The sequence below is a fragment of the Mauremys mutica genome, chromosome 4 (genome assembly GCF_020497125.1).
Source record: "Mauremys mutica isolate MM-2020 ecotype Southern chromosome 4, ASM2049712v1, whole genome shotgun sequence".
NCBI classification, from domain to species: domain Eukaryota; kingdom Metazoa; phylum Chordata; order Testudines; family Geoemydidae; genus Mauremys; species Mauremys mutica.
The window spans coordinates 16,421,578-16,435,185 of NC_059075.1; the positions used below are offsets into that span (position 1 = coordinate 16,421,578).

Consider the following 13,608-nt stretch of genomic DNA (forward strand, 5'->3'; position numbering starts at 1 on the left):
ATTTTGTCGTTCCCATTCCCTGCCTCTTTCTCCCCTGACACATATACAAAGAAAAAGGGAAAAACACTCAGAGAATTTACTTTTCTATGTAGATACTACACATAGCGTTATGTAGAAGGCACCAAATTAAAGAAGTGCATGCATGCCTTTTTAAAGCAAACTTATTCCAAAACTCCTTTCTTCAGACTTGACTTACTGCTGTGTACATGCCAACTTTTTAGGTTAATCATTTTCTAGTTTATAAAAAAAAAAGTGCTTTGGTGGTTAAATATCCCTTCTTAGCATAACTCCAATGCTGAGATTGATTTTGCTCAACCTACCACATCAGAAAGTAGCTGTGAAGTGGTGGGTTAACCTAGACTAGTCTTTCAACACCATTGTGCAGACGTCTTTCCAGATCTATGAACATGTTTAATTTCTACATATAAAATTGCATACAAAACCCCCAAGATTATCTCCCTTACATGGCCCAAGTCTATTGTGCTGCTCTCCTTTACTCTCTGCTGAATCACTGGAGTGGGGAAATCTGCAAACTTTTTCCTTCTCAGAGAGGAGGGAGAACATCCACCACAGAAGCGTTTTTGGGAAGTGGCAGGCAATGATGGGAGCTCCATTTCCTCCCCCCGCCCTTTCGATGGACAGCAGCCTCAACCTCTTTTAATAAGTTTGTTTTTTAGTTTGAAATATTGATACTGTCCTACGTGTTCTGGGGAGGGAGAACTGTTTGTTTTAAAGTAACAGGCACTTCTGGAATGTTCTTAAGAAAACTGTGTGTGTTTATTCAGAGGGACACAGTAAAGGGTAAAACCAATTTTGTTTACCTGCCTCACTATTAAGTGGATGACTTTCCCTGCTAATAAAAACAAAGTTTCTTTAACTTTTTGTGAACAGAGACTAGAGAAAAGTGACTGTTTCCCAAATGCATCAGTTGGTTCTGGTCTTTGAGTCCGTCCCAAGTCTTTGTGCAACCAAGATGGTGACAGATGAATAAGCAAATACGTTGAAATGTGGTTGTGGTAGTTTCAATTTCATTTAACATGGTGGTGGGAGTGGGGTGGACGATGGCCAATGTTGGCTATGAAGCAAAGTTCAAAATCACTCACTCATGCCCGTCACCCCAATCGGGGTATGGGCTGCCAACCACAGATCTCCAGAGTCCTCTATCCTGGGCCATTCGCTGTAGCTGGTTCCAGGTCTAGCCCATTTTTTTGCTATCAGCCTGAAGGTCGCATCGCCAGGTGTCACTGAAGGGTTTTTTAACAGTTCTGGAAATTACAAACAAAGGAAAATCTCTGTACAGTTGGATTTCTAATGTCAAATGTAATTTATCCCTCAGACTTAGACCTTGTGTGCACTGTGAGTGCTTTACTGGGTATAGCTATTCCAGAAGAACCCCCAAGTGTAGATGCCGACAGTAAGATTTTCTGTTGGTGTAACCCACTATCCCAAATAACATAAGCTGTGCTGTATGCAGCATTGTTATAGCCCGGTCTGTCCCATGATATTAGAGACACCAGGTGGGGGTGAGAGTATTTTTTATTGAACTAGTTTTTGGTGAGAGAGACACGCTTTTGAGCTCAGGAGTGCTGTGTAAGCTTGAAAGCTTGTGCCTCTCACCACCACAAGCTGGCCCAATATATAATATTGCCTCACCCACCTTGTCTCTCTAATTAGCTATGCTGACCGTAGCACTCTTCTGTTGGCAGAACTGTCTTTACATTGGAGAGTTTGCCACGACTATCAGCTAGGGGGTGCGGGTTTTTGGCAGCCTTGACAGACAGCTATGCTGACAAAAGTTTGTAGTATAGATAGGGCCCTACCAAATTCACGGTCCATTTTGCTCCTTTTCATGGTCATAGGATTTTAAAAATAGTAAATTTCATGATTTCAGCTATTTAAATCTGAAATTTCATGGTGGTATAATTGTAGGTAGGGATCCTGACCCCAAAAAGGAGTTGGGGGGGGGTGACAAGGTTATGGGGGGGTTTGCAGTACTGCTACCCTTACTGCTGCTGGCGGCGGTGCTGCCTTCAGAGCTGGGCAGCTGGAGAGTGGTGGTTGCTGGCTGGGAGCCCAGCTCTGAAGGCAGAGCCACCGCTAGCCTCAGCAGAGAAGTAAGGATGGCATGGGATGATATTGCCACCCTGACTTCTGCACTGCTGCCTGCAGAGCTGGGCCCTCAGTCAGCAACCACCACTCTGGCTGCCCAGCTCTGCAGGCAGCAGCGTAGAAGTAAGGGTGGCATGGTCTGCTATTGCCACCCTTCTGTGGTGGTGCTGGTAGGGTGCTGCTTTCAGAGCTGGGCGCCTGGCCAACAGCCTCCACTCTCTAGTCACCCAGCTCTGAAGGCAGCGCAGAAGTAAGGTTGGCAATAGCGTGACCCCCTAAAATAACGTTGCGACCCACCTGCAACTCCCTTTTGGGTCAGGACTCTGAATTTGAGAAACTCTGGTCTCCCCCGTGAAATCTGTATAGTATAGGGTAAAACAGGGATTGGCAACCTTTCAGAAGTCTTGTGCCGAGTCTTCATTTATTCACTCTAATTTAAGGTTTCGTGTGCCAGTAATACATTTTAACATTTTTAGAAGGTCTCTTCCTATAAGTGTATAATATATAACTAAACTATTTTTGTATGTAAAGTAAATGAGGTTTTTAAAATGTTTAAGAAGCTTCATTTAAAATTAAATTAAAATGCAGAGCCGCTAGGACCCGGGCAGTGTGAGTGCCACTGAAAATCAGCTCGCGTGCCACCTTCGGTACATGTGCCATAGGTTGCCTACCCCTGGGGTAAAAGCACACACAAGACCAGATTTCACGGTCCGTGACATGTTTTTCATTTGATTTTGATAGAGCCCTAAGTATAGACCTCTTAGTGTCCCTCTCCCTACCCTACTCTCTCTCGCATAGTTCAGGATGTGCTGGTACACAGTATCAATCCACTTCCTAGTATCTCCAGTTAGGTACCCCAGAAATGAGGAACCTAAAATCACTAGTCATTGTTGAAAATCTTGACCAAATTTCTGTTTTTTAGGATGTCTAGAAACTTTAAAATATTTTTTAAGGGCATTTTATTTTTCATTTAGCAAATTAATTATTTTCCCACAGGCCCAGTCCACATGGAAATGTGCTAACCCATGCTAGCAATCCTCGTTCCCCTTTCCACTATATAAATCCCTTGTATAGGGATAGAGTAACAACAAAGTTAATCCCCAATGCTTGGTGCAGACTACTCATATTTTAACCATGTCTTTGAATGATGGTAAAGCCTTGGCCATGTCTTTCACTCCCAGGGCACAGAAGAAGGGATTTTTGCCTATTAGGTTTTGTTATAGTAAGATGGTGTTGTGTAGGGGAAAAATGTGTTTCCACTATAAAGAAACAGTTCTGGTGGCCAGAACTAATGGAAAAGTCTTGTAAAAATTAATAAGGAGGAAACTAACGAGTCTATAGAAATTACTTTCAAAACCTACAGAATTGAATAGAGGAGATCTTGTCTATATTTTTAAATCATCCTTTATCATTCTATACCAGGGATACAATTGTTAAATTCTATAGGATGGTTAGAAACCAGGTTATGTTTAGGGCTGCCAATTAATCACAGTTAACACAAGCAATTATTGCAAAACAAATTAACTAGATTTTAAAAATAGCTGTGATTAATCACCCTTTTAATCGCACTGTTAATAGAATACCAATTTTAATTTTGTATATTTTTGGATTTTTTTCTACATTTTTCCAATATATTGATTTCAGTTATAAACAGAATAAAGTGTACAGTGCTCATTTTATATGATTTTATTACAAATATTTGCACTGTAAAAAATAAAATAAATATTATTTTTCAATTCACCTCATACAAGTACTGTAGTGCATGATCTCTTTATCATGAAAGTGAAACTTACAAATGTAGATTTTTTTTTTTTTACATAACACCACTAAAACCAAAATAATGTCAAACATTAGTCTACAAGTCCACTCAGGCCTCATACTTCTTGTTTAGCCAATCGCTAAGGCAAACAAGTATGTTCATATTTATGGGAGATAATGCTGCCTGCTTCTTATTTGCAATATCACCTGAAAGTGGGAACAGGTGTTAGCATGGCATTGTTGTAGCCCAGGGGTCAGCAACCTTTCAGAAGTGCTGTGCCGAGTCTTCATTTATTCACTCTAATTTAAGGTTTCGTGTGCCAGTAATACATTGTAATGTTTTTAGAAGGTCTCTTTCTATAAATCTATAATATATAACTAAATTATTGTTATATGTAAACTAAATAAGGTTTTTAAAATGTTTAAGAAGCTTCACTTAAAATTAAATTAAAATGCAGAGCCCCCCGGACCGGTGGCCAGAACCCAGGCAGTGTGAGTGCCACTGAAAATCATCTCACGTGCCGCCTTCGGCATGCGTGCCATAGGTTGCCTACCCCTGTTGTAGCTAGTGGTGCTCTGAGGCATGACCAGAAAGAGTTAAGTGTCCTGGGATAAATGACTCACATTCAACCCTTAAAGACATACGGGGAGATAATTTTTGTGTATTTGCATATATATTGGTAGTAGTCAACAATGTAATCAACAGTCCCTGTCTATGCTGTATTCTGTAAATTCAGAAATCAAAAGAACATCCTAGCATTTAAATGAACTGTAAACACGGGATATCATATTCATCTCCCTTTGAAATGTATAACTGATCATCTGCGAATGGTGAAAAACAGGCAATTGCCTTATGTTAATTCATGTAGCTAAGTACTGGTGATGGACCTACTTCAAAGTCGCTATTATTACATATTGTAGCCAAAACAACAAGGAGTCCTTGTGGCACCTCAGAGACTAACAAATTTATTTGGGCATAAGCTTTCGTGGGCTAAAACCCACTTCAGATGCATGGAGTGGAGCGTACAGTACGGAGGTATAAATACACAGCATATGAAAAGATGGGAGTTGCCTTACCAAGTTGGGGGTCAGTGCTAATGAGCCAATTCAATTAGGGTGGAAGTGGGCTATTCTCAACAGTTGAAAAGAAGGGGTGGAAATCGTTTTTGTAGTGCTAATGAGGCCAGTGTAAACAAGGTGTCCCATTTCAAACAGTTGACAAGAAGGTGAGTATCAGCAGGGGGGAATTTAGTTTTTTGTAGTGACCCATCCACTCTCAGTTATGCCCAAATAAATTTGTTAGTCTCAAGGTGCCACAAGGACTCCTCACTGTTTTTGCTGATGCAGACTAACATGGCTACCACTCTGAAACCTATTGTAAGCCAAGGGACTCTGATCTGTCAAAGGAGGCTTGAAACTGTGTATAAAAGATCCTTGGGTCCTGATCCTGTCATCTCAGATCTGCTTTAGGTTCCATACAGGGGAAGCCTAAGCCATCACGACTCAGATCCCAGTTCTGACTGGACCATCCTGAAGACAAACATTGGACTATAACCTATGGACTAAATTCTAAAAGAACTCTTGCAACTACAAAGCTCACCATCTCTGTTATGAATCTAAATCTTAAGATTGACTCATCTCTGTATGTATACTAACCTTTTTAACCTATACTCTCATCTTTTTAAATACATTTTAGTTTAATAAGAATTGTCTGTAAGCGTATATTTGGGTAAGATCTGGGAGGTAATGTGTCCGATCCTTTGGGATTGGCAGAACCTTTTCTTTTATATGGTGAATAAGATTTTAATTAATCCTCATCATATCTAACTTGGGTAACTAGATGGAGGCCTGAGGCTGGGTTATTTTAAGGGAACTGTGTTGTTGGCTTCTGGGTAACCAGTGAGGTATTACAGAAGCTGTTTTGTGTTGGCTTGGTGAATCTAAGTATTGGAATGTCCACCAGCTTTGGGGATTTTCAGCCCATTCTTTGCAGTTCAACCTAATTGAGTGACCTCAGTCAGCTCCCCATGGAACCCGGTCACACCAGTGTTGCAAGATATTTACATGCTAGTTATGCTAAACATTCATATGCCCCTTCATAATTCAACCACCATTCCAGAGGACATGCTTCCATGCTGATGATGGGTTCTGCTTGATAATAATCCAAATTAAGGACCGATGCATGTTCATTTTCATCATTTGCCAGATGCCACCAACAGAAGGTTGATTTTCTTTTTTGATCGTTCAGGTTCTGTAATTCCTATATTAGAATGTTTTAAGACTTCTGACAGTATGTTCCACACCTCATCCCTCCTAGATTTTGGAAGGCACTTCAGATTCTTAAACTTAATACTATTTCTTTTGTTTGCCTTTTTAAAAAATATTTATAATCACAAATAATATAAAGTAAGCACTGTACACTTTGTATCTGTTGTAACTGAAATCAATATATTTGAAATGTAGAAAAACATCCAAAAATATTTGTAATAAACTTAAATTGGTATTCTATTATTGTTTAACAGTGTGATCAGAACTGTGATTAATCACAACTAATTTTTTTAATCTCGCAAGTGTGATTTTTTTAAAAATCGTTTGACAGCCCTAGTTATATTCTGTAAGTTCTGTAGGACTTCTCCATGTGATGGACACCGTGTCTTTGCATTCCACCAAGTACTAAATCAAAATCCAAGTTGTGAAAATATGTGTAGGTAATACTAATGTGCATGATGTGGTGCTTGAATATTTCTTCCTTTTCACATGTGGATAATACTAACAAAAGTTCCTTGTTGGAATCACAAAGCAAATGTTTAGCTACATAAAAATAGCTGATAACCACTAACATTCAAGAATTTCATCTGATGAAGCCACAGAGAAGAGTGGAATCACATCAGGTTGTCAGAAAGAATGTGCAGCTGTTTTTTCTGGCTTTTGAAATTCAGACTTCATTCCTGTACAGTACTTGGCAATAGTCACATTCTGATTTCCCTAGAATGTCTGTATTCGAGACTTTTGAAAGCCAGTGTTGCTTTTGACTATCAATGGTAGCAAGTTCACTTCTATAGCCCCTATTAATAAACTAAACAGGGCAGAGGCAGCCTTGTCAGGGTCTAAAGCTGCATAACTGTGGTGGTGTTTGTGCATTACAGTAGGGTCAGGATAATAGGGAGGGCATAATTTATCTAATGGAGCCAGCAACAAGGCTATTCAACTACTGGCTGGTTTGGGGATACTCCAAATATTCAATGAAAAGCAGCAGCACTGGCAAAAGATGTAAATTTGGAGCCTCTTCATGCTGGAAAAAAAAAATGAATTCGCAAATTCAATTTTGCACAAATGAGAAGTGGAAAATCCACAGCAACACTAATCTGAATATGCCCAAGCATGCTGCTTTATTCTGTCCTACAGCATGGTCCTGCTTTTAATGAACAGAAGAGTCCTTGGCTGGTATACTGTATAGCAAGGGAATAAGTATTAGCTACAGTGAACTTTCATTTTTGGACCCTTTGTTTTTAATGGAAAACAGCAGCACATAAGAGATGAATAGTCCCGGGGAAACCAGTGCTGACATTCAATCAGCCCCAGGGAAGGGAGGAAGAACGTAGTATGAGAGTTATGGAGACCAGAGGCTGCACCTGGCATAGAAAAGGGCAAAGAGAGAGACAGAAAAGGGACACCACTGGAGGGTGAGTCAGAGATATTTTGGTTCTAGTACTCATGTACTACTTGCTTTCCAGTTATGGATATACTGAATAAGCTGCTCAGTGAGCCCCATTCAGTGTGTGCATTGAATGAAGCAGGGGTCGTGTGGAAAAATTAGGATGTGATCATGTAATTAGACTATATCATAATGCATATGCACATTAATGCAGAGGTCTGAATTAAAGTTGCATGGGCAACCTTAATTCTGGTGTTTACAGTACTGACTTTACCTTAATGTTCTTCTAATGTATTTTGTGTGTCTGAGAGAGAGAAATTTTGTAGGTTTTTTTAAAAAGAGCAAACTGAAAAACAAAAAGCAGCAACTCCATCATGTGGCGTCATATTGACACCCATAAGAGTCATCATCAGGACTGGAACCTTCAGCAGAGGTCTCTGGCACCAGAACTCGAGGAATGGGACACCCTGACAGTGGGTTCATAGATATCTGTCGATGTGGAGGAATGGTGAGACTCAGGAATCTTGGGTTCCATTCCACGATCTGGAGGGGAGTGTGGTCTAATGGGCACACATACTGGTGCCCCATCCCCTCTAATGTGTTCCTGTTCCAAGCTGTCTATTCCCTACCCCCGGATCCTCGTCCCAGTCTCATTCTTGTCATCTACCCTGTCCTAGTGTGTACTCCTCAGGATTCTCTTCCCAGTCTTGCCCAGACAGTCCTAAGCTCCCCCTCCTGGCATCTCGTCTGATCTGTGTATCTGTCCTCCGGATCGCCACCCCATGTGTCCATATTGGTCATGCCCACTGCCTGTCAGGCTCCTCATCCAATCTCGGTGCCTCCACTAACAACGGCTTGTCACAGTCTCTTTGCTCAGCCAGTCCCAGTTCTCCCCCTCTCCGCCCACATCCCAGCTCCTCATCAGATCATTCTTCCCTTCCCCTTCCTCCTCCCACCCCTCTGATTCCTAGCCCCAGAGTCCCTGCCGCCACCAAGTCACAGTTCCTTGTGCCAGCCTCTGGTCTCTGTCTCCCCCTTAACTCCTCAGGGTCCTTGTCCCAGTCTACCCCACCCCCACTTGTCCAGCTCTTGCCCCCCTGTGCATTTGAAACAAGCAGCTGCTTCTTCCAAACTGCCTGGTGTCAGCCTAGGAGAGTCAGGTTCTTTGCTCTCAGCTCAGGTGCCTCAACCCAGACCCTGGGTCCTGGCACAGTCTGAAGCAACCTAGAGCTTCAATTACAGGGAAAGTCTTACTCTGCCTGGGCTGGAGAACACTCAGTGAGGATGGAATGTCTGGGGAATTTAGCTGACTCTAGCAAGTCTCTACTGAGCATATGCAAACTGCTAAATTGGGGTGGATTTTCATGGGGATGACAAAAGACACCTTCCTGACACAAAGGCCACCCACCTTGCCAAATGTCAAGTCCCTGATCAAAAGCAGTGGGACACTGGAGCTGCTCAAAGAAAAGGTCACCAGACGTTTGTAACGTGGACAAAGCAATGTCTTTTTTCACTAACCTCACTCTTGGAACAACAACCATTTTGCATAAAATTTATTAAAAATATTCAGCCTGAGGCAGACGCTTGATATGGAAAATTTTCAGCCTAGATGGTTAACATTTGGGAAAATCACAAACAACTGAAAACAGGGTTTCATAATAGAAAGTGTTGGGCAATCTTAATATTAGGCAGTACTACCAGGCTGGCCTATAATGTAATATTCTCCCCCCGCCACACACACAAACACATGCACACCCCTCTTCCACAGTGAAGTGGGTAAAAGCACCAGCTTTGACATAGCAAACACATATAACTGTGCTCAATGCTGACCTGTGAGCCATGGGAACTGTATGGTGGGAGAGAATAGGAGGGGAGCAGTGGCCTCATAGTGCCAAAGTCCTAGAGCCACTGAGGAAGCACTCTGGCCTTGTGTTATCTCTCTGTCTGGAATGTGAAAGGAAGAATTTGCTTACCTAGCAGAGGCCATGAACTCTCTTAAGACTCTGCTTGTGTTCTTTTAAATTCATTGCTATACGAATAGCGAGTCATTCAAAAATGTCCTTTAACACTTTGAAACTTTAGCACCCCCTCAGAGTTGGCCCGTTGCTTTCTTTGCAGACTACAGCAGGCTTGGCTTGCAGAAGTATAAAGTCATAAAAATGCTCTGTAGCAATAACCCAAAGATCAGTCTTATAATTAGGTCTGGAAGGATTAGATGTTTATTGGGAAGTGTCGGTAAACTGATTTCATCATACACAACTCGACAAAATTTAGGTAGGCTAAGTAAGAAGAATGCTGCTTGACAACTTGTTAGCATTTGATATTCACTTTGTATATTTTGACGTGATATTGACAATTTGTGTTTTAACGATCATAGAGCTTCAATTTTTTGAATCTCAATGTCTGCTGTCATTAAGTAATTATTCTCTGACCCTTCCATTGTCTTGACACCCCATCATTTACCATACTAGTGAAAATTTAAATAGATAAAAATAAGAAAAAAAGCTTTAAAATAAATATTGATAGTGTCCATCTAAATTGTAAATAAATACAAATTGAATTCTGCCAAGCCTACTTACAATAGACATACTGCAGTGATTGCTGTACCTCTATCAAGAGATTTATGATATCCATCACCATAGTATCTGAGTCCAGAATGCTGTAGTTTTCTTTGAAGGGAAGGCCCATCACTGATGTTGTTTCTTGCCTGTTTCTGAAATGAAATGTATATGAAAAATGAGGAGCAGATGCTTGTGAGTGGCTCAAACCAGTGGTTCTCAACTAGGGGGATGCAGAGGTCTTCCAGGGGGTACATCAACCCATCTACATACAGACAATGACTTGTTTATACTGCTCTATATACTATACACTGAAACGTAAGTATATTTATATTCCAATTGATTAATTTTATTATTAGATGGTAAAAATGAGAAAGTCAGCAAATGTTCAGTGCTAGTGTGCTGCGACACTTTTGTATATGTTTATATCTGATTTTGTAAGCAAGTAGTATTGAATTGAGATGAAACTTGTGGTACACAAGACAAATCAGACTCCTGAAAGGGTACAACAGTCTGGAAAGCTTGAGAGCCGCTGGCATAAAGCTTTAAAGAGAAGGCTAATTATGCCAAATTAATTAAAGAAAACAGGGCTGTATCCTTAGCTCTGCAACTGACTTCCTGTGTGGTCTTGGGCAAGGCCTTTAAGTTCTTTGTATCTGTGTTCCCATCTGTAAAAGGGTGGTGATAATATTTCCCTAGCTCATAGGAGTGTTATGAGGCTTGAGTCCATTATTATTTCTAAAGCTGTTTGATCTTCTCATTTGAAAGGACCATCCAAGTAGTAATTTTAATTAGATTAGTTTGCAGATTTCCTATTGGGAGTGTGATAATATTAGCTGTAACTATCTAAAAATGGGTTCTCTTGATGCATCGCCTCGCTCCCATCTGGCAGAGGTAGACCCACAGGCAATCCCCTCCCTCCTTGCCCTTTATTTTAGGCAATGCTTTACAACCCTTCTCCTTTGATGTGGCTTTTAAATTGGCCAAAAAGGCAACCAGCCTCCTGAGGCTGATGACAATGCTATATTATAAACTGTCCAGCAAATGAGCCAGTGACCATCAGTTCCATATCTCCCATTCTCCCTTGTTCAAGATCCGGTTTCTTCTACAGTGCTCCTGACCCCTGCTGACCTGTGATGAAGAGATCTGAGGTTGTTCCAAATCTGCTTATCTCATCCTGAGAAATATGTAGCACTACTGCCAAGCCACCAGAATATACTTGGCAGCCTGTAATAGCAACTGGAAACACACCATACTTAATGCAATTGTCAAAAAAGGTCACTGCAGAGAAATGTGCAAAGCTCAGCACTGAAATTTCAGAAAGATTCAAAACTTTCTGTCAGCCTGTCAGTATTTGGGCAGGCACTCTAAAGAGCACAAGAGATTTGTATCTGTGGTGGCCCTGCTGCAGCATCTCTGAGGGCGGAGGGGGAAGTTAGGTATAGAAAGTAAATTTTTTCAGGCTAGCTTTTTTTTCCACATAGATTCAAGCTCCATAGTCTTATACAGAGGTCATCACAATTGCAGTAATACTCTCCAAAAATCTTTCCCACCGGTAAAACCTGTACTGTAGAAATGAATAGGGCACATCAATATACATAAGAGCTGGGTGCATATGTAATGATCCTTCTCCCCCATCCAACTGAGCTACCTATAAATCTTCTGTCAGATGCTTTTACCACCTCAGTGTGCACCTTGGGCCTAGTCTACACTTTTAAGTTTTGCTGATGTAAGCAGAGTCAGGATGAGCTCTACCCTGACTTCTGGTGGTGAATTATGGCGAGTGTGGAAAAGAATTTCAGGAGCTGATCTTGTTTGAATAGGCACACCCACCCTGTCTAGCATAGCCCAGGGCAGCATAAAATGGTCACTTTAACAGCTGTGGGATCCCCAATTTCTCTGTTATTGGGGCAGGAGGAATAAAGTGTTGTTACCCTGATTATGTGAATGAGGGACTATGAACCTGTTTTATGACAGAGGATCTCACCATCAACTAAGTAGCACTTGCTAGACAAGGGACATGGGTGCCAAAACCCAGTGAATTGAGAGAGGTTGGGGAGTGGTGTGTGTATCTGATGGCATGGGTCCCCTTTAGAGGGCCTGGAACATCAATTGCTTCTTCTCCTCCTCCTCCACTACTGTTAAAGAGCAGAGCTAATTTTGATTCCATTAGGAGTCCATCTAGAGGCTGCTGAGCTGAATTCACTTTGGGCTAATGGTGCACCAGCACTGGGGCTCCCCTACTACAAGCTGAAATCACTAAAAGAGCTAAACTTACTGAGCTGAGATCACTGATGGGGGAGCCTGAAGATCTATTGCTAAGTGGCTGGCAGAGCGGAGCAGTTGCAGCACGGTTGGAGCAGCCTGCGGAGCGGAGCAGTTTGCAGCACGGTTGGAGCGGCCTATGGAACAGTGAGCGGAGCGGTTTGTGGGATGATTGGAGCGGCCCATGGAACAGCAAGCGGAGTGGTTTGCGGGTTCGGCTGGAGCGGCTCACAGGTTGGCTGGAGGAGCGGCACAGCTGGTGGAGTGGAGCTGGTCGGGGTGAAGGCTGCAGCAGAACTCCACGGAGAGGCGGGGCAGTTTGCCCCGGCCCACGTAAGGTGCCACGTAAGGTGCCCCTGTGTGCCCCCCCCCATTTCCACCCAGGCTGGGGGTGTAAAACTCTGCAGATAAACTTTTGAACTCTGGGGTGGCACTGACCAGGGACAGAGACTTTTGGGTTGTTGGACTTTGGGGTGATTGGACTTAAGACCCTAAGGGGAAAAGGACATTGCTAAAACTTACTTGGTGGGTCTTTTGCTCATGGTTTATGTTATGAATCCTGTTTGTGGTGTTTCCCCAATATGATGCCACATTGTTTCCCTCCTTTATTAAAAGGATTTTGCTACACTCAGACTCTGTGCTTGCGAGAGGGGAAGTATTGCCTCCTAGAGGCGCCTGGGGGTGTGGTATGAAATTGTCCCAGGTCACTGGGTGAGGGCTCGAGCCGGTTTTGCATTGCGTTATTGAAACGGAACCCCTGGATACTGAACCCGGCCCTTGTTGCTGCCAATTCAGAGAGGCAGAAGGGTTACACTGATATAGCTACACTAGCTAAACCCACCTACTGTAGATGCAGCTTATACTAGCAAAAAGAGTGGTTTTGCTGTATACCAGTTCCCTGAGTGAAATAAGCTGCACCAGCCATAGCACATTTCTGCCGGTATAACTGCAGCTACACTAGGGCAGCAAACATTGCTAGCATAGAGCTTGCCTTAGAGTGCTTTAAACCTTTTCAGAAGGAAAGAGCAAATCTTGCCCAGGCAGCTGCCCGGGGATCTGGATGGTGCTGCAGGGGAGCACTCAGTCCTTTGGTCTCTGGGGACACATTCAAATCTTGGAAGGGCCACACAGAGGGAGGCAGTGCCACCATGCAGCTACATTCACTGGGTACCTCCTGCAAGGACAGGGCCGGCTCCAGGGTTTTTGCCGCCCCAAGCAGCAAAAAGGAAAGAAAGGAAAAGAAAAAAAAAAAAGCCACGATCG

At 42.5% G+C, this 13,608-nt stretch overlaps 1 long non-coding RNA gene across 1 annotated transcript; it reads right to left on the reverse strand.

Moving 5' to 3' along the window:
• Positions 1–844: 844 nt before the first annotated feature.
• On the reverse strand, positions 845–12,630 carry LOC123369950. The gene is made up of 3 exons (XR_006579215.1): positions 12,359–12,630; positions 10,102–10,235; positions 845–1,265 (listed from the first exon to the last, which is right to left on the reverse strand). It is a non-coding gene; the product is annotated as an uncharacterized LOC123369950 (long non-coding RNA).
• Positions 12,631–13,608: the final 978 nt, after the last annotated feature.